This window comes from Dasypus novemcinctus, chromosome 12, assembly GCF_030445035.2.
Source record: "Dasypus novemcinctus isolate mDasNov1 chromosome 12, mDasNov1.1.hap2, whole genome shotgun sequence".
Lineage (NCBI taxonomy): Eukaryota > Metazoa > Chordata > Mammalia > Cingulata > Dasypodidae > Dasypus > Dasypus novemcinctus.
The window spans coordinates 70,010,742-70,037,479 of record NC_080684.1 but is presented as its reverse complement, the minus strand read 5'-3'; the positions used below and the strand labels follow the sequence as shown (position 1 = coordinate 70,037,479).

Here is a 26,738-nt window from a genome sequence, read left to right as displayed (position 1 = left end):
ATTGGAAGTAAAGTTTTGCAAACGTAATTAGTTAAGAACTGAGATGAGGACATAGTGAATTAGGTAGCTCTAAATCCAATGACTGATGACCTTATGAGAAGAGAGAAGATGGTTACATGAGAATGGAGGATACAGAGACTGGAGTGATGCATCTACAAGCTAAGGAATGCCAAGAGTTCCTGGGAACCACCAGAAGTTAAGAAGAAGAAACGAAGGATTCTTCCCTAGAGCCTTTAGAAGGAATGCAATCCTGTTGACACCTTGATCTTGAACTTTCAGACTCCAGAACAAACAGGGAGTAAAATCTGTTGTTTCAAGCCATCTAGTTTGTGGTAATTTAATATGGCAGCCCTCGAAACTAATACAACCCCCAAAGACTCATGCCCTTTTATAATCTCTACCTCTTGAGTGTGAGCAAGGCTTGTGAATATGATGGGATAGTCATTCCCTTGCTTAGGCTACATTATAATGACAAAGGGATGGTGTAGTCACTCCAATGATTGCCTTATGTTATATGAGACTCCTTCATAGTAGACTGGGGTGAGAGCTTCCTGCTAGCTTTGAAGAAGTAATTTACCATGTTGCGGGAAGGCCACTGGCTTGGACCGAATGGTGATGTCTAGGAGCTGGTTGATAGCCTTCAAGAAAACAGGGACCTCAGTCTTAAAACCTCAAGGAACTGAATTCTGCTAATAACCTGAATAAGCTGGGGAAAGTACTTCAAGCCCTAAGTGAGATCGCAGCTCTAGCCCGTACCTTGATTTCAGTCTGATGAGATCATGAGCACAGAATCCAATTAAGCCAAGCCCAGACTTCTGACCTACAGAGAGTGGGAAATAATGAATGTTGTTTTAAGTGGATAAGTTTGTGGTCATTATTTACAGAATAATAGAAAGTTAAAACACATGTGGGGAGTGGGAAAATCATAAAATCTTGGGCTAAATTGCAATACATCAGTCTTTCTGGTAACTGAGTTATCAAAAACACACTTTCAGCAGCAGGCTAACACACCACAAAATATTCCTTTCTATCAATATTTTACCTAGAAATTAATTTTATGTAAAAAGACGTGTGTTTGTTTAGAATGAAGTATTCTAACACCCTGATTTGCTTATTATTAATAGTAATATCCAATTGAATGATAATTCATATAATGGATGATCAGTCTCATGGGAATGGCTATTGGAGTGACACATACCTTGTTATTTAAGAGTGATCTGCAGACCAGCAGCTTCATAATATGGCAGCATATTTGAAATGCAACACCTTAGGCTTCACAATAAACTTGTGAATCGCAATCTTCACTTTAATAAGACCTCCAGGTATTTGTTCACACATTATATATATATTTTTAAAAGATGTATCTTATTTATTTCTCTCCCCTTGCTCCTCCCCTTTGTTTGTTCTCTGTGTCCATTCGCTGTGTGTTCTTCTGTGTCCTCTTGCATTCTCGGCAACACCAGGAATCTATGTCTCTTTTTTGTTGTGTCATCTTGCTGCGTCAACTCTCCGTGTGTGCGGTGCCACTACTGGGTGGGCTGCACTTTTTCACATGGGGCAGGTCAAGGCAGGGCATACTCCTTGTGTGTGCGGCTCCCCTATGCGGGGAACACCCCTGAGTGGCAGGGCACTCCTTGCACATGGCAGCACTGTGCGTGGGCCAGCTCACCACATGGGCCAGGAGGCCCTCAGTTCAAACCCTGGGCCTCCCATATGTTAGGTGGATGCTCTATCAGTTGAACCACGTCCACCTCCCTGCACTTATATTTTGAGAAGCATTGGACTAGAAGGTAGTAACCATGGGGAAATAATCCAGATGATGACCCCACAATATAGGGCTCTAGGGACCATATGTGTAGAACCAAATTTTGAGGATAACAAAAGATGGGAATGTGATTTGTTCCTTACCAGTTCTAGGGATTCACGTGATATAAAGAATATTTTTATGGTGGATTTTTAAATTAGGAGGTTTGAAAAGTCAATGGAACCAGAGAGAGACTCAAACCAAGGTGGAACAAAAAACAGAGATGTCAGGAATTAAAAGAAGATTATGAAGACTCTACCTTCATGGAGAGGAGTTTGTAAATGTTGCTAAAATTTACTTATTTATGGTATTATATAATTAAAATTTCCTTGAAGGTACAGACTTTGTTTACAATCAACTTCTATTCATTTACCTAGTCATGAACGTTTCATATACATGAAAAAGTAAATGGTTGTTCATTCAGGATTTAGCCAGAACAGAAGCCATTCACTACATTTTCAATGAAAAGTATTTAGTATTGAAAACGAGCATAAATAATCTTTGGAAAAGCTGGACAACAAACATCATGGAGGAGTCAGTGAAGCTTGGGGCAGTCGCTATCCAACATCTTAGTCTTAAGATTGATGTCAGTGGTTCTCAAGAACTTGTGGGGATGTGGGAGATCCGCGGTTCAAACCCCAGGCCTCCTTGACTCATGTGGAGCTGGCCCATGCACAGTGCTGATGCGCAGCAAGGAGTGACGTGCCATGCAGGGGTGTCCTCACATAGGGGAGCCCCACATGCAAGGAGTGCCCCATAAGGAGAGCTGCCCAGCGCGAAAGAAGTTCAGCCTGCCCAGGAATGGCGTCACACACATGAAGAGCTGACACAACAGATGACGCAACGAAAAGAAACACAGATTCCTGTGCCGCTGACAACCACAGAAGTGGAAAAAGAAGACCCAGCAAATAGACACCGAGAACAGACAGCCAGGGTGGGGGTGGGGCGGAAGAGAAATAAATAAATACATAAATCTTTAAAAAAAAAAAAAGAACTTGTGGGGAAACTACTAATGGATTTCACTATCAGAGACTTAATAACATTTCCTCTTCCAACCTCCAAAACTGTTGGAAGTGTGCCTGTCTTTGACAAACCTGATGGCTAACCTATAAAAAGCAGATCCTGGAAAATGCACAGGAGACTTTAGACTATGGTGATAGTGGACAAAAACTAAAGTCACCTAAAAATAAAATATTTAGTATTTCTAAATAATTTTTCCATTTTAAAGAATTTTTATATATTAAATCATTAAATTTTTGCAATTATATTGGGAGGTAAATTTGCCCATTTTACATCTGAGGATATCAAGTTTCAATGAGGCTACATGACATAAAAATCATACAGTGAGTAAGTAGTTAAGTGGAGGAGGAAATTCAATTCCTCCAAAGAAAAGGTATGGAATATGTTCTATTACAATTCTTTCCATTGTGTTATTGATTTCCCCTAAGTTCTAATATCTCATATCTTGTATTTGGTTTGAGGTTTTCAATTTTTATTGGTAGAATAAATGTTAGACCTATATTTGCAAGTTCTATTGGTATTAATTTACTTTCCCTAATGTTATGTGCAATTGAATTCCTGCTATGCCTTTTCCATGCTGCTACAGAAAGATGAACACAATTTCAATTTTTTAAAAAGTAAACCTGTTTGTTGAAATACAGTGATTTAATCTAGAAATAGATTCTAATTGTTTGACAATTTTCTCTCTTCTCTTCATAACTATGAGATATAAGCACCTAAAAAGATTTAAAATAAATAAATTTTATAAAAGCGATACATCATTTTTCCACTTGAGAAACTGTAGATAAATTATTTGGATTATCAGGAAAATTGAGAATAACTAATATTTCATATCAGTAATTAATTTCTTTATGTAATCAAATAAAGAAGGTAGTATAATATGGAGTATCTGTGATTATTTAAATTCTAGGATATTTGTGTATCAACTATTAAAATGTGTGTTTGACTCAAAGGCCTACCTAAATATTGCAAGTTAAAACATACGTATTTAAACATATCATTTATATTAAAGCATGGTTTTCAATATGACAATTTCATTCATAATCTCTTCATTTTCTACATGGGTTTGGAAACCTTGATAAATTTATTGCATTGTTTCCCTTTCTTCTTCTATTTCAGCTAGTCTATAAAAATCTAGTGAAAGAGAATATTCTTGTACAGAAAATGTTTTAATAATTAGAATACTGGTGGGAAACTCAGATACGTATCATTATATAATGCAAAAGTACTATATTGAAGATCACAATTTGATTTTATTAATAATCATCAGTTATTAAAGTGAATGACTAGATAGAGTTCTCTGAAAAATAAAATGAAAAGCCCTTATTATAGAAGTGATGAGTTTTCTTTTACTACAAAAATACTATTTCTGTGTCCTATTTAATTTCTAATGTTTGGATACATGCTGACCCAGTCATATTTTATCTAAAGAAGGTTGTAGTAGAAGTAAGGTCCTTTATGCTGACTACACTCTCTGTTCCTTAAGTTTAATATATTTTAAACTAAATGATTTTATTAGATAGGTGGAAAAATTCAACTCCTTTCAAAATAGGAGTTAAATTTCTACTAAAAGTGAATTTTGAGTATGAAATCACTTCCTCATCCTTATTTTGAAAGGATTATGCACAGTTCTTAATAAAAACTGCTGACACCTCTATCCCTGTAATATTACATACTGAAGAGATAGAGATACAAAATAAAAATGTGCAACGTATTTTATCTGATTGGCTATAAACTCTCTGATGCATTTCCAGGTGGTAAAAATAGGTTTTCTTGATGCATTAAGGAATAAATTCTTTGTGTCTGATTAAAATGCAGATGAGCACCATAAACTATTGTAATTTGAAAGGACTGAACTCATGATGCAACCTGCTTCCATCTGTTTTAGATGTAAAACAGGAGGGAGTTGGGCTGAAAGTACCACTGCATTCAATATAGGTTAAAATTCAAGAAATTAACCATGCCAATCTGATATTTCCAATTTTTTTTGTTCTTTGCCTGTGTAGATTTAGGCCATCTGCATAATCATATTGCTGTTAATTATGACAAAATATGTTTTTTATATTTCTCATAACTATGATACCACACACATATGGGCGAGAAAGCTGAAATTATTGGTAAGGTTTTGAAAAAGCTTTGGAATTAAATTGACTGCCATAGGCTTATTTCCTCAATAACTTGTTTTCTTTTTCTAACATTTTTCAGTAAATATGAGGGCAGTGAAATGAAGCCATATGTAGTGAATGGGAATCAGTTAACTAGCAGAGTCTCAGTTGAAAGTCATTGGCTTCTGCTGTGGGAGCAGAAAGACCAGGGCTTTGGAAGAGATGCACTTTAGTGTGAAGCCTAAGACTCCTGCCTAATAATTACGTGGTTTAGGGCATTTTTTTCACAATGGCTATGATTAATGTGCCTCCATAGGTTTGATATGATGATCATGGCTAGAGAGCATCTAACGTAATGTCTACGTATCATAGGGCAAAATGCATGCAGTCTCCTTTTACTCTGGTCTTTATCTGCAAGGTTGTACTATAGACTTTTATTAAAGGAAACAGAATCTCACACCTCAGTATTGTCCAGTGTTCCCTGTACTTCCTACCATGCTTCTAAAAGTTCTTTACAGTAATTTTATATTATATATATATATATATATAATATTAATACTAAAATGCAGAAATATATTCTGAATCATCTGGATAACTACTTACTTTTAGGGCCTGGAGTTTGTTAGTTAGTACTTGGTACCAGGCTATTTCCAAGAATCATTTTAAAACTTGCAGGCCATTTGGAAAAATATGGAGATGAACTTAACTGATATCTTGGCCACAAGGGATGGCCAAGTGATATCACAATAAGCTGTAAACTGTGCAAAGATTTCAGAAGTCACAGAGAATGGGATACTGAGTCATCATATGGTCCACTGAGGTTAGAACAGGTCAGACAAATAAGAACAGGAGTCAGAGTTAACTGTATAATTTTCCCACTGCAAATGACACTTTAGCTTCAGTCCAAACTATGGTGTCTATCTAAGCTAATGGGATTGTGTTGATATTATTGTTCAGTAAAATTTAATTTTAAACTATAATCAATTGCATTTAACATTGTATGAGTCATTATCTTTAAAAAACCAAACCTTTGAATGCCTAGTTTTATGCATCCTATACATGTAAATAATTTTTAGAATATTAAATTAACTGGGGAGCCTGAAAGAATTTTAGTTTGGAACCATTTTAACAATTCTACAAAGAAATTAGAAATTATCAAAAATGTATTAATTTTAAAGGATTAGCAAAAGAGTTATCATTATGAAAAAAATACCATTTTATACCATATACAAGAAAATAAGTCTAGAATCTAAGAATAATATAATATTAAAGCAAAAAATGAATATATGTATAGGTTACATGAAATTAAATTATTTTACTCATGAAAGAATCTAAAAATAAGTCAAATGGCACATGATAGAAAATATTTGGTTAAACCATAATTAGTGCCATTTTTGTAGATCAAAAATTATCATAAATTAATAATACATGTGACTTAACCTAAAATTTGCATCATTTATCATAGTTTATTTTGCTACTTTACACCCCAACATTATATATGTTAAAAAAGTGAGGAAAATATGAACAATGAATATAATCTGGAAATTCATTGAAGAGAAATAACAAATGGCCATTTAATGAAAAGAAGTTCTACTTTACTAGTAATCAAGGACATGATAACTGAAACAATGTGATCTTTTTAAAAAAAATAAGTTTGATAGGAATCTGAAAGATTGATCATACTCAGTGCTGCCAAGGATGTAGCAAAATCATCACCCCTATCCAATGGAATTAATATCACTTCAAACTATGGAATTTGTCCAGCAGCATTTTTAAAAATTGAAGTGCACATTTCCATTCCCCACTGAACCAGCAATTTCACATCTGGAACTAGATTACCCAGAAATAACAGTATCAGCAAGTAGAATTAATATGATCAAGAATTTTTCTTAAAACTTTATTTGAAGTAGAAAAAAACCTGAAAGTATTCTGATTATCCATCAACAGGGAGATATTGAAATAAATGTGGTAAATCAATATTCTGTAATCTATGATGCTATTGATAAGAATGCGGTAGATTATTATATATTTATTTTGAAACAAAGTCCCTAATGAAATGAGGAAAGTAAGTTGGAGTGTATTATTTTCCTAAAATATTTTCTTTAAAAATAAATTTTATGTTTTTATTAAAAAGTAATAACTCTATATTTCAAATCGTTGCTTTGATTATATTAATGCCTACGATTGCAGTTGAGGACACAGAATTTTAATATAACTTGATACTTCTGTAATGTTGGCATTGATAAACTATGAAAATATAGGCAAAACTTTATTCTTTTATATATTGTTTATATTTCACAGTGTTTGACGTATACATAGCACTCAATATGTGCATGAACATGAATACATTGTATTGTTGTGAGTTTTAAACTATTTACGAAATTTTGGATTTGAGTATTTCTTCTTTTTGAATTCTGATCTATGGTGTGTGCACAGTTATGCTACTGAGCTTATTTGTTTTCTGTTACTTAAATAAGAATAAAAGACATTAAACCTGCACTGCTATTTAATTGGTAGCATTAAGTAAAAAAGTTAGAAATTATCTAAAATGTAGCTGTTAATATAGAAGACTGAAAAGCGTGAAAAAATCTTGAAACTTTTTCTTTGAATATAATTAATGCATTTAAAATTACTTTCAATTCTGGATAACAGTGTAGAAATATATACAAATAATTTAATAATTTTTTAAAATTTTCGTTCTCAAGATTTCTAGTTACCCTTAAAGGATTATTGAGCTCATAATATGCATAATACATATTTCCACTGAAAGATTAGTTAAATAAGCTAAAAAGGCAGCTATATATATATATATATATATTTATATGCTCAGAATTAATAAAGGAACAATTCATCTTTTTTAGTACCTCTTAAGTACAGTATTAAACTTGAAAATGTAAAACTTGAAAGCTGATTTTTCTATTTATTAACAGATGTGTTGACCTTGATAATTGGACTTCAGTTATTCAAAGGCAGATATCACCACCAAAATGAAAAGAGAAGAAAAATAAAGAACTCAGCCTGAAAGGAGTTTTACCTTTAAAATGGGTTACTGTTGCCAATGGCTTTCTTTATTTCTTTGGTTATTGAAGGAAAAGTCATTTAATATTTCATTTATTTTCTTTTCAGTACATGTTTTGATACCTTGAGAGTCCCTTTATAGGAACTCATTTCTTCAAAAAAAAATTTAAAGTAAATCTAAGAGATTTGAAATCCCCAGAGGCCTTCTATTTTGTTCTCTGTTTCTTACTATTTTATATGAAATATGTAGTCCTGAAGGCATAATGCTATTTAACACGCAAACTTTCTGAAAACCTCTTAGAGAGGAAATATTCTGATTTTGATTTTCTAAAATTTTATGTGAAAGAGGACATTGCATCTTTGAAATAGCCTGTGTAAGCTAGAGGCAATATGGTACAATTTTAATGTCCTTATTTTCCTATTTAATTCTTGCTCATTTTATGCGTTTCTTATCTGTTTTTATAACTCATGATCAATAGCGTTTTATTATTTATGGGTTATTACTTATATAATCAGTAGTTATAAATAAAGTTATATGCTCAAAATAACTCCCCTAATTACATTGGCTTGGCGCATGTAAGAGTTCTGACAGGTGGCAGGGTTATATTACTAATTCTATGGTAACTACTTGCATAGCAGTCAGCAACTACTCTGTACTCTTTAAGCCTCAGTATTCTTGGGACACTATTTCTTCCTTCCTAAACTACTAATAATTGAAACATCCCTTTAGATATCACCAGGATACTTATAAGACTATATATTTCAGTTGGCTGTTCTGATACATAGTAAATATTCAGATATCAACAAAATTACTTTCTAGGATGAAAGACTAAACAAAAGTAGTTTGATTCACTATTTTTTTACATGCTTATCATACCAATGACAACTCAGAAAATAAAACTAAAGCATTTCAAATGCTATCATTCTACCAAATCAATTATAGAGACATTGCTATTTCCTTCCAACTTTTGCCCATTTTCTTTTAAGAATTTTACTTATTTGTAATTATAATGTAGGCACAACTGGGTTTCATTCAATCTTGAAGCACCCAAATTTATCTTAAACAGTTTTGTTCTCCTGACTGTGAGATCTAAACATATGCCATATTAAGGTCTCAGTAAATGACCTCATACAAGGATAAAATATTTTATTGCAATATTAAATTATTAAAAAGTACTGTGCATTTTAAGAAGTGTCACAGGAATTCTTGTTTCTATCAGCAGATACAACATTTGATCAATCATGAAAACCTGAAAAGCGTACATGATCTTTGTATGTCTCCATGTATTTGATCTCCTCATGATCCTCATTATTTGTGGATTCTATATTTGCAAATTTGCAGACTCACTAAAATTTATTTATAAAACCAAAATCAATACTCATAGAGCTTTTTATGGTGAATTGCCAACATGTGCAGAGAAATGAAAAAGTTGAGTGACTTAACAGGAACGTTTCCAGCTGTGTCAAATGAATCAATGCTCTAGTTCTCATACTGTAAACAACTGTCCTTTTTGAGATATATTTAGTGCCATTTCAGATTTTTGTGCCTTTTTGTTGTTGTTTTCACTGTTTAACGTGCCCCCAAGCAGAGTGCTTCAGGATTGTCTAGTGTTTCTAAGAGGTAAGATGACTTTACGTGACTTATGAAGAAAGTACGTATGTTAAATAAATTTTGTTCAGGAATGAGTTATGGTGTAATTCTTACTGAATAGGTGGGCTCCCCACAAAAAACAGTTATGTGACACCAGGGTTTTGAAGAGAGAAAGAACTTTATTATAAGGCAACCAAGTAAAGAGAAAGGAGACAAGCTCAAATCTGTCTCCAAGAACTGAAAATTCTTAGGGTTTTTATGTGAATAAACAGATATATGGGGTAAATGATGAACTCTAAGTTGGTATATTACAATGGGTTATATGTATACATTTAATTTAAGGATGCAGGTAGGGTTATTTTGATTGGTTGTGCATATACTCAAATCAAGGATTGTGAGTGAGCTAGGATGATGGGTTGTGTATACACTCAAATTGAATGTCTGAGTGAGCTATTATAATTGGCAGTTTCTTGCAGTTACTGCTGGTAGGGAATAAATGTGGGTCTGAGAAGTCCTGAACTAACTGGGGTATACATTATCTGGCTGTAAATGAGGGGCATGGGAAGCATTTAGTTACAGCACAGTTATAAATCATTCAGCTACAATAACAAGGAAAAAGGTTAATAAATCATAGTCAGTAGTTTCAGATTTAAGCTTCAGCATCATCGGCAGTCACTCAACAATTTCACTAAAGGCTGTGAGTTCAGTGCTAACGAATCAATAATATATACTAAGTAAGGTATCTTTAAACAGAAACACATATAAAGCAAGAGTATGTATTGATCAGTTGATGAAAATGTTGTGATCAGAGGCTTATAGGAACCTAAACCTGTATTTCCCTTAGGAGCAATTGTTCAGTACTTGCAAATTCAGTGTTCTTGATCACTACAGAACATGACTCCTGTGAATAACGAGAATCAACTATAATTAAAAATAAGGTTTTCTGAGCATCACTCAGATTAAAAAAAGTGAATACATATGAATTTGTGAGAAGGCTTTAACTAATATGCACAATGACAATATAAGAAATTGAGGTGCAAGCAAATACTCTTAGCTCCTTAGCAGAGTACCATAGATACCTATGTCAGAAAATCTACAAGGCATTGACATAATTTTCTTATTATTGTAAATGGGAACTGCAGATAACAGTCTTAGTTAACTACTTATTAAAGATAAGGTATATATACTTTTGAATTTCTCAGAAATGAAAAAACACATTCATTAACTAAGGACTTAATTTGCAGTTAATTACATTTACTTTTTACATTTTTTTCTTTATTTTTAGAGAAGCTTTAGATTACATAAATGGCATATCAAAAATATAGGGCAGGGAGAGTGGTATATGGGAACCTCTTATGTTTTTTAGCATAATGTTTTGTGTGATCTGTTTATCTTTTTTTTTAAAAGACAATAATAAAAAAAATTTTAAAAGAAAGTGAAAAAAACCTACCCAATGGGAAAAAATATTTGGTAACCATATATCTGATAGGAGCCTAATATCCAACATATATAAATTCTATCTCTCGAAAATAAAATGACAAACAACCCATTCAAAAAATGTGCAAGAGATTTGAAGAGACACTTCTTCAAAGAAGAAATACAAATGGCTAAAAAGCACATGAAAAGATGTTCAACTTCATAGCTATTACAGAAATGCAAATCAAACTACAATGAGATACCATCTTACACCCATTAGACTGGAAACTATTTAAAAAATAGAGCAATACAAGTGTTGGAGAGGATGCAGAGGAATCGGAAACCTTATCCACTGCTGGTGGAAATGTAGAAGGACCCAGCCACTCTGGAGGACAGTTTGGCAGTTCCTAAAAAAACTAGCTATAGATTTGCCATATTACCCATCAATTCCACTGCTGGATATATACCCAAAAGAACTGAAAACAAAGACATGAACTGATATATGCACACCAGTGTTCATAGCAGCACTATTCACTATTGCCAAAAGTTGGAATCAATCCAAATGCCCATCAACAGGTGAATTAATAAACAAAATGTGGTGTATATACATACAATGGAATACTATTCAGCTGTAAGAAGAAATAGAGTACTAACACACGGGATAACAAAGATGAATCTTGAGGACCTTATGTTGAGTGAAGCAAGCCAGGCATTGAAGGACAAATATTGCATGACTTCTCTGATATGAATTAAGCAAATCAAGTTGACTCAGACAACTTGGAGAGTGAACGATAGGCTTAAAGGAAGGTTGTGAGTGAGTGCCTACACAGGTAAAATCTATGATAAAGTGGAGGTAAGTAGTTGTGCATTGAAGGGATAAGATAGGGGCGTAGGGATACTATTGGGTGGGGCTTTGCAGGTTTGAGGGTGGCTAGGGTTGGGAGGATAGGTTAGATGGTCCATGGAATAGGGGGGAGGGTTTGGGGTAAACAGGTGAACATGAGAGATTGTCAGGTATGTGATTGAAACTATAGTGTTGAGAAAACTCTTTAGAAAATATGATAAGGAAGGGTTACTTGTTTAAGGTATTTGACGGAAGGCATCTGGCACAGGGTTCACCTGGGGCAGGCTTCTAGGGAGTGTGTGAGTGCTCATCTTGTCATATTGTGTTATATATCAGTGGGTGGTGACACATACAATGAGTGGGAAAGTGTTGTAGCCCCATCCTAGGGCAGACTGATGTTCTCAAACAGAGGAGACTGTGTCTCTTGAGAGCATGGGTGCTCCCAATGTGGGAGGACAGAATAGAGTGTCAAGTCCTCAGCATTGTTGTAAGTATCTGTGAATCTTGTCCTTCAAGCAGTGAAGCTTGCTTGATTGTCACTGTGGTCCCTGAGGGGAGAGGGAGAAATGAATAGAATAGATGGAAGTGGAGGTAACTGAGGGGCAATGGAAGTGTTCCAAAAGATTGTGAAATGATGGATATAAGCCATGCTAAATTTCACCAAAAATTTATAAAAGTGTATAGTCTAAAATGTAAACCACAATGTAGACCATAATGTAATGAAAAATTTTGAAAATTGTGCAGTCTAAAATATAAACCATAATGTAATCCATAATGGAACGATGGTTGGTAGTTATGCTTCAATATCTGTACATCAGCTGTAGCAAATACAACATCCACAAGTAAAAAGATCATTGCCAGGGAAGTGGGAAAAAGGATTTGATGTTGGGTACATGGGAGTCCCCTATTTTGTTTATGTGACTTACTGTGATCTAAAACTTTTTAGAAGAAAATAAAAAAGGACGTAGACACTGAGGAAAGAATGGAGGAGATTGTCTTGTCACTGTACATGCAGGGCAACACCTATTACTGTGATGAAAGGCAAAACATAAAAAACAAAATTTTATGATATTTTTCATTTTTAATACCACAATTTATTTTTTACTTTATTTTAGTTTTTCTAAATTATTATGTATTCTATTTCTAATGTTTAAACCTGTCAATACTATTTCATTTTCCTACTAATTGAATTTGGCAATATATTAGGTTTCTTTTTTGAAGAAGTTTTAGATCACAGAGGGGTTCAACTATGGCAGGGGAGGTGCACTGGTGTGGGGTGTCATTGATGGGGGGGTTCATTGGTATAAGGGGGTTCTCCAGGGCATGTATATAAGGTATATAGATAAGTTCAAATATTCATTTGGTATTGTCATAGTGGATAGAATTACACATGACAACTGAGGTAGTGCTGAGTTCCCATCCTGGGGAGCTCTGTAACATTCCCCAATGGAAAAGCAACAATCCCCCAATTGCAAGGACAAAGACCAGTGAAGAAGGATGGTCCAATGATGGGCCCTTGAGACTGTGCTTACAAGTCTGTGTGCTTATAATTTCGACCTGGCCTAGAGCTGCAGAGTGCCTGAAAATTATCTCCTGAGAGTCTCCATGTTGCTCAAATATGGCCTCTCTCTAAGCCAAACTCAGCATGTAAATGCATTACCTTCCCCCCAGTATGGGACATGATTCCCAGGGATGAGTCTCCTTGGCCCTGAGGGATTACTACCATTGCCAGCTGGAGATGCAACTAGAAAAAGACCTTGAATAAAAGGGGGAAATGATAATGACAAATGAGTTTATGTGGCTAAGAGACTTCAAAATGAGTTGGGAGGGCATCAGAGAGGTTGGGCTTATGCCCATCTTAGCAGGACCCCAGAGACAGCCAAAGTAGATACAACCCCAGGTACTGGTGCTCCCGAGGGCTACGGAGGCACACAGGTTCTACGGTCATGACAGATGGTTCTGGAGTTCAGTGCCTTGCCAGTGGGTCCTACTTTGGAATTTGTGCTCCTGAATGTGATAGAGTTGGACTCAGATGTGACCTCTCTACACATACATCTTCTGTCACTTTTACTGAACGTGTGGTTGCACTGGGGTTTGTGTATGTTCAGGAGACTTGAATCTCTGGACTGTCCATGTGCCAGCTGGGCCCTGAGACTCAGCAGAGTTGGAATACCTACTCTCTGGTTCATTGGACTGACCCAGGTCAGCTGACAGGTAGGTGAGAATGGTCACCCACCACACCAGGTATGTGTTTACACTGCAAGAAGGCGAATTGCATCGATCAGCCCTGTGGGATCTAAGCCCCCTCTCAATTTAGAGATAGAGTAGACATCACCATTCCAGAGTCCACAGGATGGAGGAATATAATATGGAGTCGAGTGGACTTGTTGGTATTCTACTATAGAATGATTGTGACTCTAGCAATGGACGTAATTGTATTATTGATGTGGAGATGGTGGCCATGGGATTTGCTGAGGGCAGGGAGAGGGAGGAAGAGGTGTGATATGGGGCATTTTCAGAACTTGGAGTTGTCCTGAATGATATTGCAGGGACAGATGCAGGACACTGTATAACTTGCTGTAAACCACTGGATGGACTGAGGGAAAGTGTGAACTACAATGTAAACTATGGTCCATGTGGTGTGGCAGTGCCCCAGGGTGTATTCATGAAATGCAATGAATGTACCTTACTGATGAAAGGGGATGCTGATGTAGGAGAAGCAGGGTTAGGGGGGTGGGGAGTGGGGTATATAGGAACCTCTTATGTTTTTTAACATAACATTTTGTGTGATCTATTTATCTTTTAATAAAAGACAATAATTAAAAATAATAAAATAATTAAATAATTAAATATATATATATAGTTCCCATATACTCCACCCCACCCCCTCCCACACTGTCCCCTAGTATAATAGCATCTTTCATTCGTGTGGTACATTCATTACAACTGCTGAACACATGTTGAAGCATTGCTACTAAGCATGGTCAATATTTTACATTATGTTTTATAATTTGCACCACACAATTTTATAGATTTTGACAAAATATATAATGGTTTGTATCTGTCAATGCAACATCATGCAGATGATTTCAATGTCTCAAAACTGCCCAATGTTACACCTATTCTTCCCTCTCCTTCCCTTCACATCCTCTTGTGACCACTTTCTTTATATCAACGTTATAAGTTCTTCCATTACTGGAATAACAGTACGTCTACTTTAGTTCATAGTTGCATTCCCCCCTCATGTTTGTTCCTTCATCTTGAGGATTTAGGGATGGTGATGTCCATTCTGCTACCTATTGAGGGGGCTTATATCCCATGGGGCAAATGGATGGAACTGTCTTACTTGCAGTTGTACATCTCTGCTTTTTGAGATGGGCATTGTTCATCATCATGCTTTCGTTAGTTTTCCTGTGTGTGTCGGATGAACTGGGGAGTAGGTGTTGGCTACAACTCTGCAGAGATTCAGGGCTTATTTAGCATGTGAAGAGTCAAAATATGTAAGTATTTGGGACATATATTTAATGCCTAAAGTGTTAATTATAGGTTCAAATAATGGGGCAGAAGAACTTGTGTAGGAACATTATGAATCTAACTCTGATAATTTGGGGGAGATGGTCATCATTTTTCCAAATTAAGGTTCCCTGATTAGGTTCCAATTTCCTTGGGTTGTCTACCCTACCTATAGTGTCTAGGTATTTGTAGAACCCCCAGGATCACCCCTATTAGAAGCGGTGTTTATTGTGGCAGTCAGTGAGATCCTCCTGAAACAAGCATAAATGTGACATCTGGAATGACCTCCCAACTCATTTTGAAATCTTGTGGCCATAAAAATTCATTTGCATTTAATATTTCACACTTTTGGTCTTGGCCTCTCTCCCAATACATCTTTAGTTGGCACTTGGTATTAAGCCCTCAGCACCAGGTAGGCTCATCCCCAAGATTTGTGCCCCAAGTTGGGGAAAGGCATTGAATTAATATGCTGACCTTTACTTAGAGAAAGGCCACATTTGAGCAACAAGATGGCCTTCAGTACGTAACTCTTAGGCAATATATATTACCATGCCAAGTTTTGATTTCACAAGAACGAAGTTCACATGTACAAGAATCAATATCATGGGCCTGATGCATGTGTCTGACCCTCCTTTGCTAGGCACTGCCCATGTACAAAATATTCTTGTCACACTATGGGGGAATGTTTTAGGACTCGCCAGGATGGTAATTCAGTATGCTGTTGGTTATTCTGTGGGCTTCCACTTACTGAGACAATACCACATGACCACATGAACACACTCATAGTCTATAGAGGTATGTCCCAAGAGTAACTTTACAAGCACATCTCCCCACACCGACACCCTGAACCAGTGATCCTCACCTACAACAGCTCACCTACAACAGCTGCAGTTGCAGCCATTCTTACCTCTCCCAAAACAAATCCAACAAAAAAAAAAAAATAATAAAACAAAAAATAAATTTCTTTTTGCATTGTGCCTTTCATCACTGTAAAAGCTGTTATCTTTTATGCATATTGACAATTTCTTCTGTGTGTTCCCCCAGTGTCTTTTTTTTTTTTTCACTTTATTTTCCAAGAAGCTTTAGGTTTCAGAAGAGTCACATAGGAAATACAGGGGATTCCCATGTACTCCAATCCCTCTCACCCCCACATTCTCCCCTACCAATAATATCCTACATTAGTAAGTACATTTGTTAAAATTAATGAACAAATATCAAAGTATTGCTATTAACCATAGTTAGTTATTTACATTATCGTTTAACTTTTGCACCTTATACTTTTATAGGTTCTGACAAAATGTATAATGGCCTGCGTCCATCATTGTAAGATCGTGCGGAACAACTACAATACCCCAAAAATGCCACATGTTCCACCCATTCCTCCCTCAGAAACTATGACAATCACTAAGTTTCAGTTTTTGAAGAATAAGTTCATAGTTACATACATTAATATTAAGGGCTTGACATACTGGTCTATTTTCTTTTATTAGGCACTACCCATGTACACGAGATATTCTTGCCCCTTTATTTGTGAAGGTAGCAGGACTCCCTAGGATGGGAGTTTAACATTTTCTTGATTATTATGTGGGTCTCCACTTAATGAGATAACACCCTTTGGCAAGATGAACACATTTATATTCCATAGAAGCATGTCCCAGGGTATTCTTTCCTACGTATCCCCCCACCATGAACACCCTGAAGTGGTGTCTTTCCCTTGTCATATTTGACAACACACACACACACACACACACACACAAAATATTCCCACCATTGTAGTTTCAACCACAGACCTACAAATCCCCAGAGTTCACCTATTCCTTCCTCCAGTACTCCCCTCAGTTACACAGATAGTCTAACCTAATATCCCCACCTCATTCCAGCACCATTGATTCCACTTACATCCATGCACCACCATCAGGTTCCCTCCACTACCAAACCACCCCTTTCCATGTTATCATGGGTTTTGCCCATATTATGTGTCTGTTCACCCCACTCTACTCCCTTTGTGTCACCTGATAAACTTTCTTCCACATCCTAGTTCTGTGAGTCTCCTCAGTAGGCTTAGGTCATAGAATGAGGTCATACAATATTTGTTCTTTAGTGTCTGGCTTATTTCACTCAATGTAAGGTCTTCAAAATGTTGCCATGTGTGTCAATACATCATTTCTTCTTATACCTGAGTAATATTATTGTATATACCACATTCTGTTTATCCATTCTTCTGTTGATGGACACTTGGTTTACTTCCAACTTTTGGCAATAGTGAATAATGCTGCTATGAACATTGGTGTGCCTATGTCTATTCATGTTCCTGCTTTCATTTTTTCTGGGTATATATCCAGCAGTGGGATTGCTGGATCATATGGCAATTCTATATTTAGCTTCATGAGAAAACATTAAACTGTCCTCCATAGTGGTTTCACCATTCTACATTCCCACCAGCAGTAGATGAAGGTTCCTATTCCTTGACACCTTCTCCAACACTTGTAGTTCTCTGTTTTTTAATAGCCATCAGTCTAAGAGGTGTAAAATAACACCTTATTGTAATTTTGATTTGCCCTTCCCAAATAGCTAGTGATGTTCAGTGTTTTTTTAAGTGACTTTTAGTCATTTGTATTTCTTTTTGGGTGTCTATTCAAATCTCTTGCCTATTTTTTAAATGGGTTCTTTATCTTTTTATTTTCAAGATGTAGAATTCTTTTACATATGCTGGATATTATCAGATAGATAGTTTCCTAATATTTTCTCCAATTGAGTAGGTTGCCTTTTCACTTTCTTGACAAACTCCTTTGAAGTGTGAAAGTTTTAATTTTGAGGAAGTCCCATTTATCTACTTTTTTTTCTTTTATTGCTCATTTTTTTTGTGTAAAGTTTATAAATCCATTTCCTACTACAAGATATTGTAGATGTTTCCTTACCTTATCTTCTAAGAGTTTTATGGTCCTGGCTCTTTTATTTAGGTCATTTATCCATCTTGAGTTAATATTTGTATAGAGGGTGAGATAATGATCCTATCTTCTTATTTTGGCTAAGGTTATCCAGTTTTCCCAGCACCATTTTTTTAAAAATTTTATTTTATTTATTCATTTTAAAAAATATATTACATTAAAAAATATGAGGTCACCATTCACCCCCACTGCCCCCACCCCACCACTCCCCCCACAGTAACACTCTACCCCATCATCATGACACATCCATAGCATCTGCTGAGTACATCTCTGGGCATTGCTGCACCCCATGGCCTGTGGTCCACACCATAGCCCACACTCTCCCACATTCCATCCAGTGGGCCATGGGAGGACATACAATGTCCGGCAATTGTCCCTGCAGCACCACTCAGGACAACTCCAAGTCCTGAAAATGCCTCCACATCTCATCTCTTCCTCCCATTCCCCGCACCCAGCAGCCACCATGGCCACTTTTCCATACCAATGCCACATTTTCTCGATTATTAACTACAATAGTTCATGAATAGAATATCATTAAGTCCACTCTAATCCTTACTGTATTCCTCCTTCCTATGGACCTCGGCTTGGTTGTGTCCATTGCAGATCTATGTCAAGAGGGGCTTAGATTCCACATGGATACTGGCTGCAATCCTCCTGCTTTCAGTTGTAGGCACTCTAGGCTCCAGGGTGTGGTGGTTGACATTCTTCAACTCCATGTTAGCTGAGTGGGGTAAGTCCAATAAATCAGAGTGTAGGAGCTGAAGTCTGTTGAGGCTCAGGGCCTGGCTATCATATTGACAGTCCAGAGATTCAAATCCCCTAGATATATCTTAAACCCCAGCACCAACTACAATTCCAGTAAAGTAGCATGAAAGTCTTGTGAAAAGAGATCCCATCTGAGTCCAGCTCCATATATATATTTTTAGAACTCATAAACAATACCAAACTGCTAAACACACCCTCCCTACCCTACCCCCTCACAGACTAGCACCATCCAGCCCAATAGCATCACTGCACCACTGTTATGCCCAGTGATGATATTCCCTCTCTCAGTTCTTTTTATTTTATTTGCATCTTCTCTCTTTTTTGTTTGTTAGTCTAGCTAAGGTTTTGTCAATTTTATTAGTCTTCTCAAAGAACCAGCGTTTGGTTTTGTTAATTTTTTCTATTGATTGTTTTTTATTCTCAATTTCATTTAGTTCATCTCTATTTTTTATATTTCCTTCTTTCTGCTTGCTTTGGGATTAGTTTATTGTTAGTTGTTCTCTTTCTAGTTCCTCTATGTATGCAGTTAGGTAATTGATTTTATCTCTTTCTTCTTTTTTGATATAAGCATTTATGAGTATAAATTTCCCTCTCAGCATTGCTTTTGCTGCATCCAATAGGTGTTGATATGTTGTGTTCTCATTTTCATTTGTTTCAGGGTAGTTACTAATTTCTTTTGCAGTTTCCTCTTTGACCCACTGATTGTCTAATAGTGTGTTGTTTAATTTCCATATCTTTGTGCCTATTCTGCTTCTCTGCCCCTTATTAATTTCCAGTTTCAATATGTTGTGGTAAGATAAATTAAGTTATAAAATTTCAGTCTTTCTAAATTCATTGAAATTTGTTCTGTGACCTAGCATGTGGTCTATCATGGGGAATGATCCATGTACACTGAAGAAGAATGTACATCCTGCTGTATTTGAGAGTAATGTTCTGTATACATCTATTTGATCTAGATCCTCTAATTTATTACTCATGGTCTTTGTTTCTTTATTAACCTTTTATTCAGATATTCTTTCTAATAGAAATAATGGTATATTAAAATCCCTCACTATAATTGTAGAGGCATCTATTTTTCCCTTTTTTTTGTTCCAATGTTTGCCTCATGTAATTTGGGACACCATGGCTAGGTGCATAAATATTTGTGATTACTCTTTCTTTTTGATAGATTACCCCTTGCATTACAGTAGTTTTTCATTTAAAGTCTATTTTGTCCAATATTAGTATAGCTACTGTCACCCATTTTTAGTTATTGTTTGCATGGAAAGTCATTTCCAACCATTCCCTTATAACTCCCTTGTGTCCATGGGTCTAAGGTGAGTTTCTTATAGATAATATATAAATGGGTCATAGTTCCTTATCCATCTGCCAATCTATGTCTTTTGATTGGAGAGTTTAATCCATTAATATTCAGTGTTATTACTGTCAAGACAGTACTTACGTTAGCCATTTTTCATTTAGGATTATATGTCATATTTTTTGTTTTCACTTTATCATTTTAGTTATTCTTACTAATAATCTTCCTTTCTACAGTCTCCTCCAGCCCTCTCTCTCCTGTTTTTTCCTTTCAATCTGCAGAATTCCCTTTAGTAATTTTTGAGGGCAGGTTTCATTTTGACAAACTCTCTTAATTTCTCTTTATCTATGAATATTTTGAACTCTCTCATTTTTAAATGACAGTCTTGCTGTACACAGAATTCTTGGCTTGTAATTTTTCTTTTAGCACCTTAACTATGTCATATCATTGCCTTCTCACCTCCATGGTTTCAGGTGAGAAATCAGTGCTTAATCTTAATCCCGTGTATGTGGTGGATCTCTTTTTTTTGCTTTTTTTAGTATTCTCTCTTTGTCCTGAGTGTTTGTCAATTTGATAAGAATATACCTCTGTTTAAGCCTGTTAGGATTTATGCTGTTTGGAGTGTGGTATTTTTCTTGGCCATGTACATCCATGTCCTTCAAAGAAGTTGGAAAATATTTTCAGCCATTATTTCCTCCAACACTCCTTCTGCCCCCTTTCCCTTCTCTTCTCCCTCTAGGATGCCTATAATGAGTATGTTTGTCCATTGCTAGTTATCATTCAATTCCCCAAGTCCCTGCTGAATTTTTTCTACTTTTTGTCTGTCTACTATTTGTGCAGTCTTCCATGTCACTAATTCATTCCTCTGCCTGTTCAAATCTGCTGGTATATGCTTCCAGCATATTTTTTAAGTTCTTGCATTGTGCCATTTATCACCACTAGATCTGTTATCTGTTAACTTTTTATGTATTTTTATTTCTTCTGTGTGTTCCTTCAGTGTGTCTTCTTAATATCCTTTATCTCTTTCTTCACTTCATTAAGTTATTCATATTTCTTTGAACATCCTTGATTAGTTGTTCCACGCTATTCATCTCCTCCTGATTTTTAGTTTGTTCATTAACATGGGCCATGTATTCTTGTTTCTTAATATGGCTTGTAATTTTTTACTGGGGTCTAGACATCTGTTTATCTTAATGGGCTAATTCAGGTGGTTAACTTCTCTTTTTACTCTATGGTTTTATTTTGTTTTGTGTTAAATTTCTTTTTTGACACTTGGTCCCACTTATTCTAAATCCTTGTAGTTGTTCGTGCTTCTCCAAAAAATATTAAAACAATAGAAAAGGAAAGAAAGGACAAGATAAAAATAATAATAATGATTTAAAAGATAGAAAAAGAACTTTAAAAGAAGAAGAAAAGAAAAAATAAATACCAAATAAGAGTGAAAAATCATTAAAAAAAAGTCAAAGGAGTAAGGATGAAAAATGTGGAATAAACATAAAAAAAGAAGCAGGAAAAAAAGAATAAAATAAAAGACCAGAAAGATGAGAAGAGAAGAAAGAAAATAAGGACCTAACAAAAGAAGGTGGAATGAAAGAAACATAATGGAAGAAGGTAAAATGGAAAAAAAAAAAAAGAAATAAGGAGAAAACACAGAAAAAGGAGAAAGAAGAAACAACAACTGTTTAACAACTGTTAAAAAAATCATTCAGACCAGTTAGGGTTTTAAAAATTGTGTTATTATTATTTTTTTAGGAGATCCCAGATTCAATACCTGGTGCCTCTTATATGTCAGCCAGAGTTTAGCCACGGAGCTGCACTTGCTCCATCACCTAAAGTAGGCTGCTGAAGGTTTCTGAAGGCTTGTCATCTGCCTAAGCCTGCCGTTTTTTACCTCAGGCCAGTTAGGATTCTAATGTTTTGGCATTTGCCTCTCCAGACTTCCCACCCTCAGGAGCTGTTAGTTGCCTGTCACCCTACCCTGGATCACTGACCCATTTCCTCTCTCTTGCAGGATTGGTGGGGGTTGCAGCCTGCCTGATCACTTCCCCCTTCCCCTCTCCTAGCTGTTTAAGCATCAGCTAGCTTCCTTTTTTTTTCTCCCTGAGTTGACAGGGTGCTGGACACCCACACCTATTTGAACCACCTTAAGAGCCAGCTGGGTACTGGGATGCTCTCCTGGTTGCCCAGGGGGCAGGGATTTAACTCATTCAATGAGGTGGCTGAGTGCTGGCCTTCTAGCCAGGTCACTTCCCTGGCTTCCCTTGCCGCTGAGCCAGCTTGCATACTCAGTCGCTTATGGGTTCCCTTCCCCCTTCTCCCGGCCAACTGGGAATCCCCTCTCTAGCGACCCTTTCCAATTGCTGCTGCTGTCACGTGGCTTCCCTTCTGCCAAGTAAACTTGCCTACCTTCCTGCAGTTTTGGAAAAGGATCGAAGCCTGCCATTCTCTGTTCTGCCATCTTAGCTCTCCCCATCAGCTTCTTGCAGTTATGGATTGTCAGCAAAGGAAAACAGTTTGAGATTAGATAAGAATGTTAACAAACCTATGTGGTTTCAATCAATTTTTAATATATTCGTGTGTAATATGGTTCCCTCAGAACTATTTATTCATAGCAGACATATATGAACCAAAGACTCCTGAGGAGCAGCCAACTAGAAAAAGTGATATTTCTTTTAGATCCATGATTGAAATGAAGGAATCTTTCAATATTCACTTGTATACTATAGAAGCAAACCAGCCAAGATTACGCACTTATGAAAATATTACATTAAGTGGAAAATCAGTGCTCTGAATCAAGAGGTCCTGGTGTACAATCTTGGCATGTTAGCTATTTTTCAGTTCAGAAAAAAAGAAATATACCTACGCTATTATTAGCAGAAAGAAATTAATACAGGGATTTAGATGCTTCCCATCCCTGTAAGAGACTCTAAGCATGACATTCAGAACCCACTCTGTGTAGAACTGGCTTGTCAAGGAGCTGTTACTTCTGTCAGACTTAAAGAAAATTCCACCGTGACTGAGATCCAGGGGCCAGGAAGTCATCACTGCTGCAATTTCTTTTAAATACCCATAAAGTTCGAAACTGGACACTGGAGTCTGTTGCAGAAAATTCCAACATCATAGCTTGTGTGCAGTAATAGTTAAAGCAAAGAAAGAATGGCCTCTTCTTTATACCTAGCTTCTAAATCTTACATTCTGTTTCTTGCAAAACCTAATTCATACTAAGAAATGTAGCTGTAGTAAGACTAGGGAAAAGTTTTCAGCTTTCCAACCATTGGAAACAAATCAAATGATGCTAAGTGCCAATTCATTAACCCCAGCACACATGATGTGCTTTTATTTACTTTTGATATCTGAATTTATGTGTGTCTTTCAGGTAGATTAAGCACTTGTTCTATTTGTTTGGGGTATCCCTCGTATATGCCTGTTGTCCCACTATAATTATAAATAGTTCCCCTTTGACTTTTCAATGAGTTATGGTTTGGAAGTTAAATTACACATTCACTTTACCTTTATGTATCTATATCTTTATATTCAGGTATAGAGAATAAAGAGGGGAATGACACTAAGTAGTGAAACTCTTCTTAGTTAATAGTCAAATAAAGGGTTGTGAGGGACTTATTGGCATTTTTTGGCTTGAAGAAAAAACTAGCCTATGGTAAGATAGTCAATAAAAGATTGATTAAGGATGAATTTAAATTTAAACCTGTCTAACTTTCAAGGACATGGGTTTTGGTTAATTACGTGGCTTTTAGCTATAATCGATTCTATGCTAACTGGTTTTCCTGCCAAACTTACTATGGACTTCAAGAATTTTATTTTTAACAATTACTTATTCCACAAATATTATCTCATCATCTACTTTGAGCCAAGCTTTGTTCTATTCTCTGGGAATACAATGAAGAGAAAACAGACAAAATCATTGCTGATATCAAGCTTACAGCCTAGAGATAGGGCATGTATTTAAAAAGAAAGATTCAATTTGTCAAATAATAAAAAATGCTAAGGAGTAAAATATAGAAAAGGGACATGATAGCGAAAAGCTGGGACTTAGATTTGCTATTTAAATGTGAGCAGTCACTAAGTGAAATTTTGAGACCTGAAATAGGTCAGTTTAACATGAAGGTATCTATGTAAGAGCTTTTAAGGCAGAAAAAAGCATATGTAAATCCATTTGGCAGGAGTGACTTTGGAGAGTTGGATGAAGGACAATGAAGCCAGTACAAGTGACATGGATGAATGAGAGCACAAGTAGAAGGAGATGAGGTCAGATATATTATGTGTATGTTTGTGCATTATTTGTTTGCTGGAAGAAGGGGTCAGATAACATAACTCTGGCCAATGTGGGGCTGTGGCTCTGAAGTAAGATAGCAAGCTAGTTTATTGATTTAATACGCAGTTATATTGGTATTCTTTAGCCAACTATAGATGTAATCATTTTATCATACTGGTAAAATAATATTTTTCACAGATGAATTTTAGAAAAGTGTTGATGATATTATAAATATTATTTAACTTCTTTAATCCTCATATGCTTCACCAAAAAATAGGATAATAAAAAAGTTGTGCTAAGCAGTCAATGAAATTCTAAATATATTTGTCTAAAATGCACTAATTGTGCAATCAATGAAGGCGGTTATTATAACTTAAATGAGGAAAAATTTTTAAACATGTAAGTAGCATATATTGCTAATTGCATTCACTTTGCTGTTCATGAGCCAAATAACAGGATTATTAAATCTTATACAAGATTTAACCATTCATCTATATATGTATATAACTAGCCTTAAACATTTTGACATCATGCTAAATAGGGGAATCTGGCTGGTTCCAAATATAATGACTAAATATATTATAAGATTGATAATGTGATTTAATTGTAAAATAAATTAGAAAGTTGGTGTTTTGGGTTGGAACATGTGTTCTAGAGCTCAGGTCAAGAATAACCTCTTAGTGATTACAACTGAAAATGGGAGGACTGCATCCAGCATCCATGTGGAATCTGAGCCTCCTCTTGACATAGAGGTGCAATGGACACAACCAATCCAATGTCCACATAGAAGAGGTGGCATGGAATTGGGAAAAGTGGACATGGTGGACGATGGGTATGGGGAAGGGCAGGAGGAGATGAGAGATGGAGGCGTCTTTGGGACATGGAGCTGCCCTGGATGGTGCCTCAGAGGTAATCACCAGACATTGTAAATCCTCACAGGGCCCACTGGATGGAATGGAGGAGAGTGGGGGCCATGATGTGGACCATTGTCTATAAGGTGCAGAGGTGCCCAAAGATGTACTTACCAAATCCAATGGATGTGTCATGATGATGGAAACGAGTGTTGTTGGGGGGGGAGAGGGGGGGGGTGGGGGGGGTGGGGATGAATGGGACCTCACATATATATTTTTAATGTAACATTATTACAAAGTCAATAAAAAAAAATTAATTTAAAAAAAAAAAAAAAAAAGAATAACCTCTTAGTATCTGAGGTTCAGTATCATGTGTTGATATTCCAAAAGTTAATAACATATTTCAGTTTATTGTGATTGGTGATAAATATATAGTTCCTATAAGGTCCTTTGGGCCAACGGAGAAACATCCGTATCAGCTTAATATGAAGTGAAGGCTTATGGATTGAGATTTTCTGAGGATATGAGCCCCTTTGATTGTGTAAGATTCAGCTGAGATGACTGATTAAATTATGTTAAGATTAGGACTTTGATACAACCGCATCAGTAGTGTGTAACTCTGTTTAAGTCCCCACCCCCTTGGTGAGATACAGAAACAGGAACTCACTCAAGAAAACACACAGAAGCAGAAACAGAAGAAGAGAGAACTTTGTCACGTTTGATCATCCTGAAGACCCTGAGAAAAATAAGCCATTTGCCTGATAGTTTACAGCTGACCTTGTGAAGAGATCAGAACGACTGAGAAGCCCTGAGAGATGAACCCTATTCCAGCCTACAGCTGGAGATTGGAAAAAGCTGGCTTCACAGAGCCTTAAGAGGAAGAGAATCGGCCATCTTGCTTTAACACATGGCTACAGACTTTGGTGAGAAAATACCTCTTATGGGATCTTGAATTGGACTGTTCGGAGCCTTGTTACTGTGAGCTCTTACTCCAAATAAATACCCTTTTTAAAAGCCAACAGATTTCTGGTACTTATATCAGCACCCCTTTGACTAATACACTAACTATAGATATTTATATTAATTTTAGATTTATAGCCTTCCAAACTGTGAAACTATAAAATCCAATCCATTTTGTGGTATTTGCCATAGCAGTCCTAGAAAACTAAGAAAGTTTGATCTTGTAAATTGGTGTGCTGCTGTTATGAATACCCAAAATGTGGAAGAGGCTCTGAAATAGATTTTTAGTAGAAGCTGGAAGCATTTTGAGACACTTGGTAGAGAAAGCATAAA

The 26,738-nt window shown here is 36.1% G+C and overlaps 1 protein-coding gene across 16 annotated transcripts in view; it reads left to right on the top strand.

The window, feature by feature from the left end:
- Positions 1–26,738, top strand: part of MGAT4C (MGAT4 family member C) — a 926,873-nt gene that overhangs the window by 246,881 nt on the left and 653,254 nt on the right. The gene's annotated exons all lie outside the window — the stretch shown is intronic.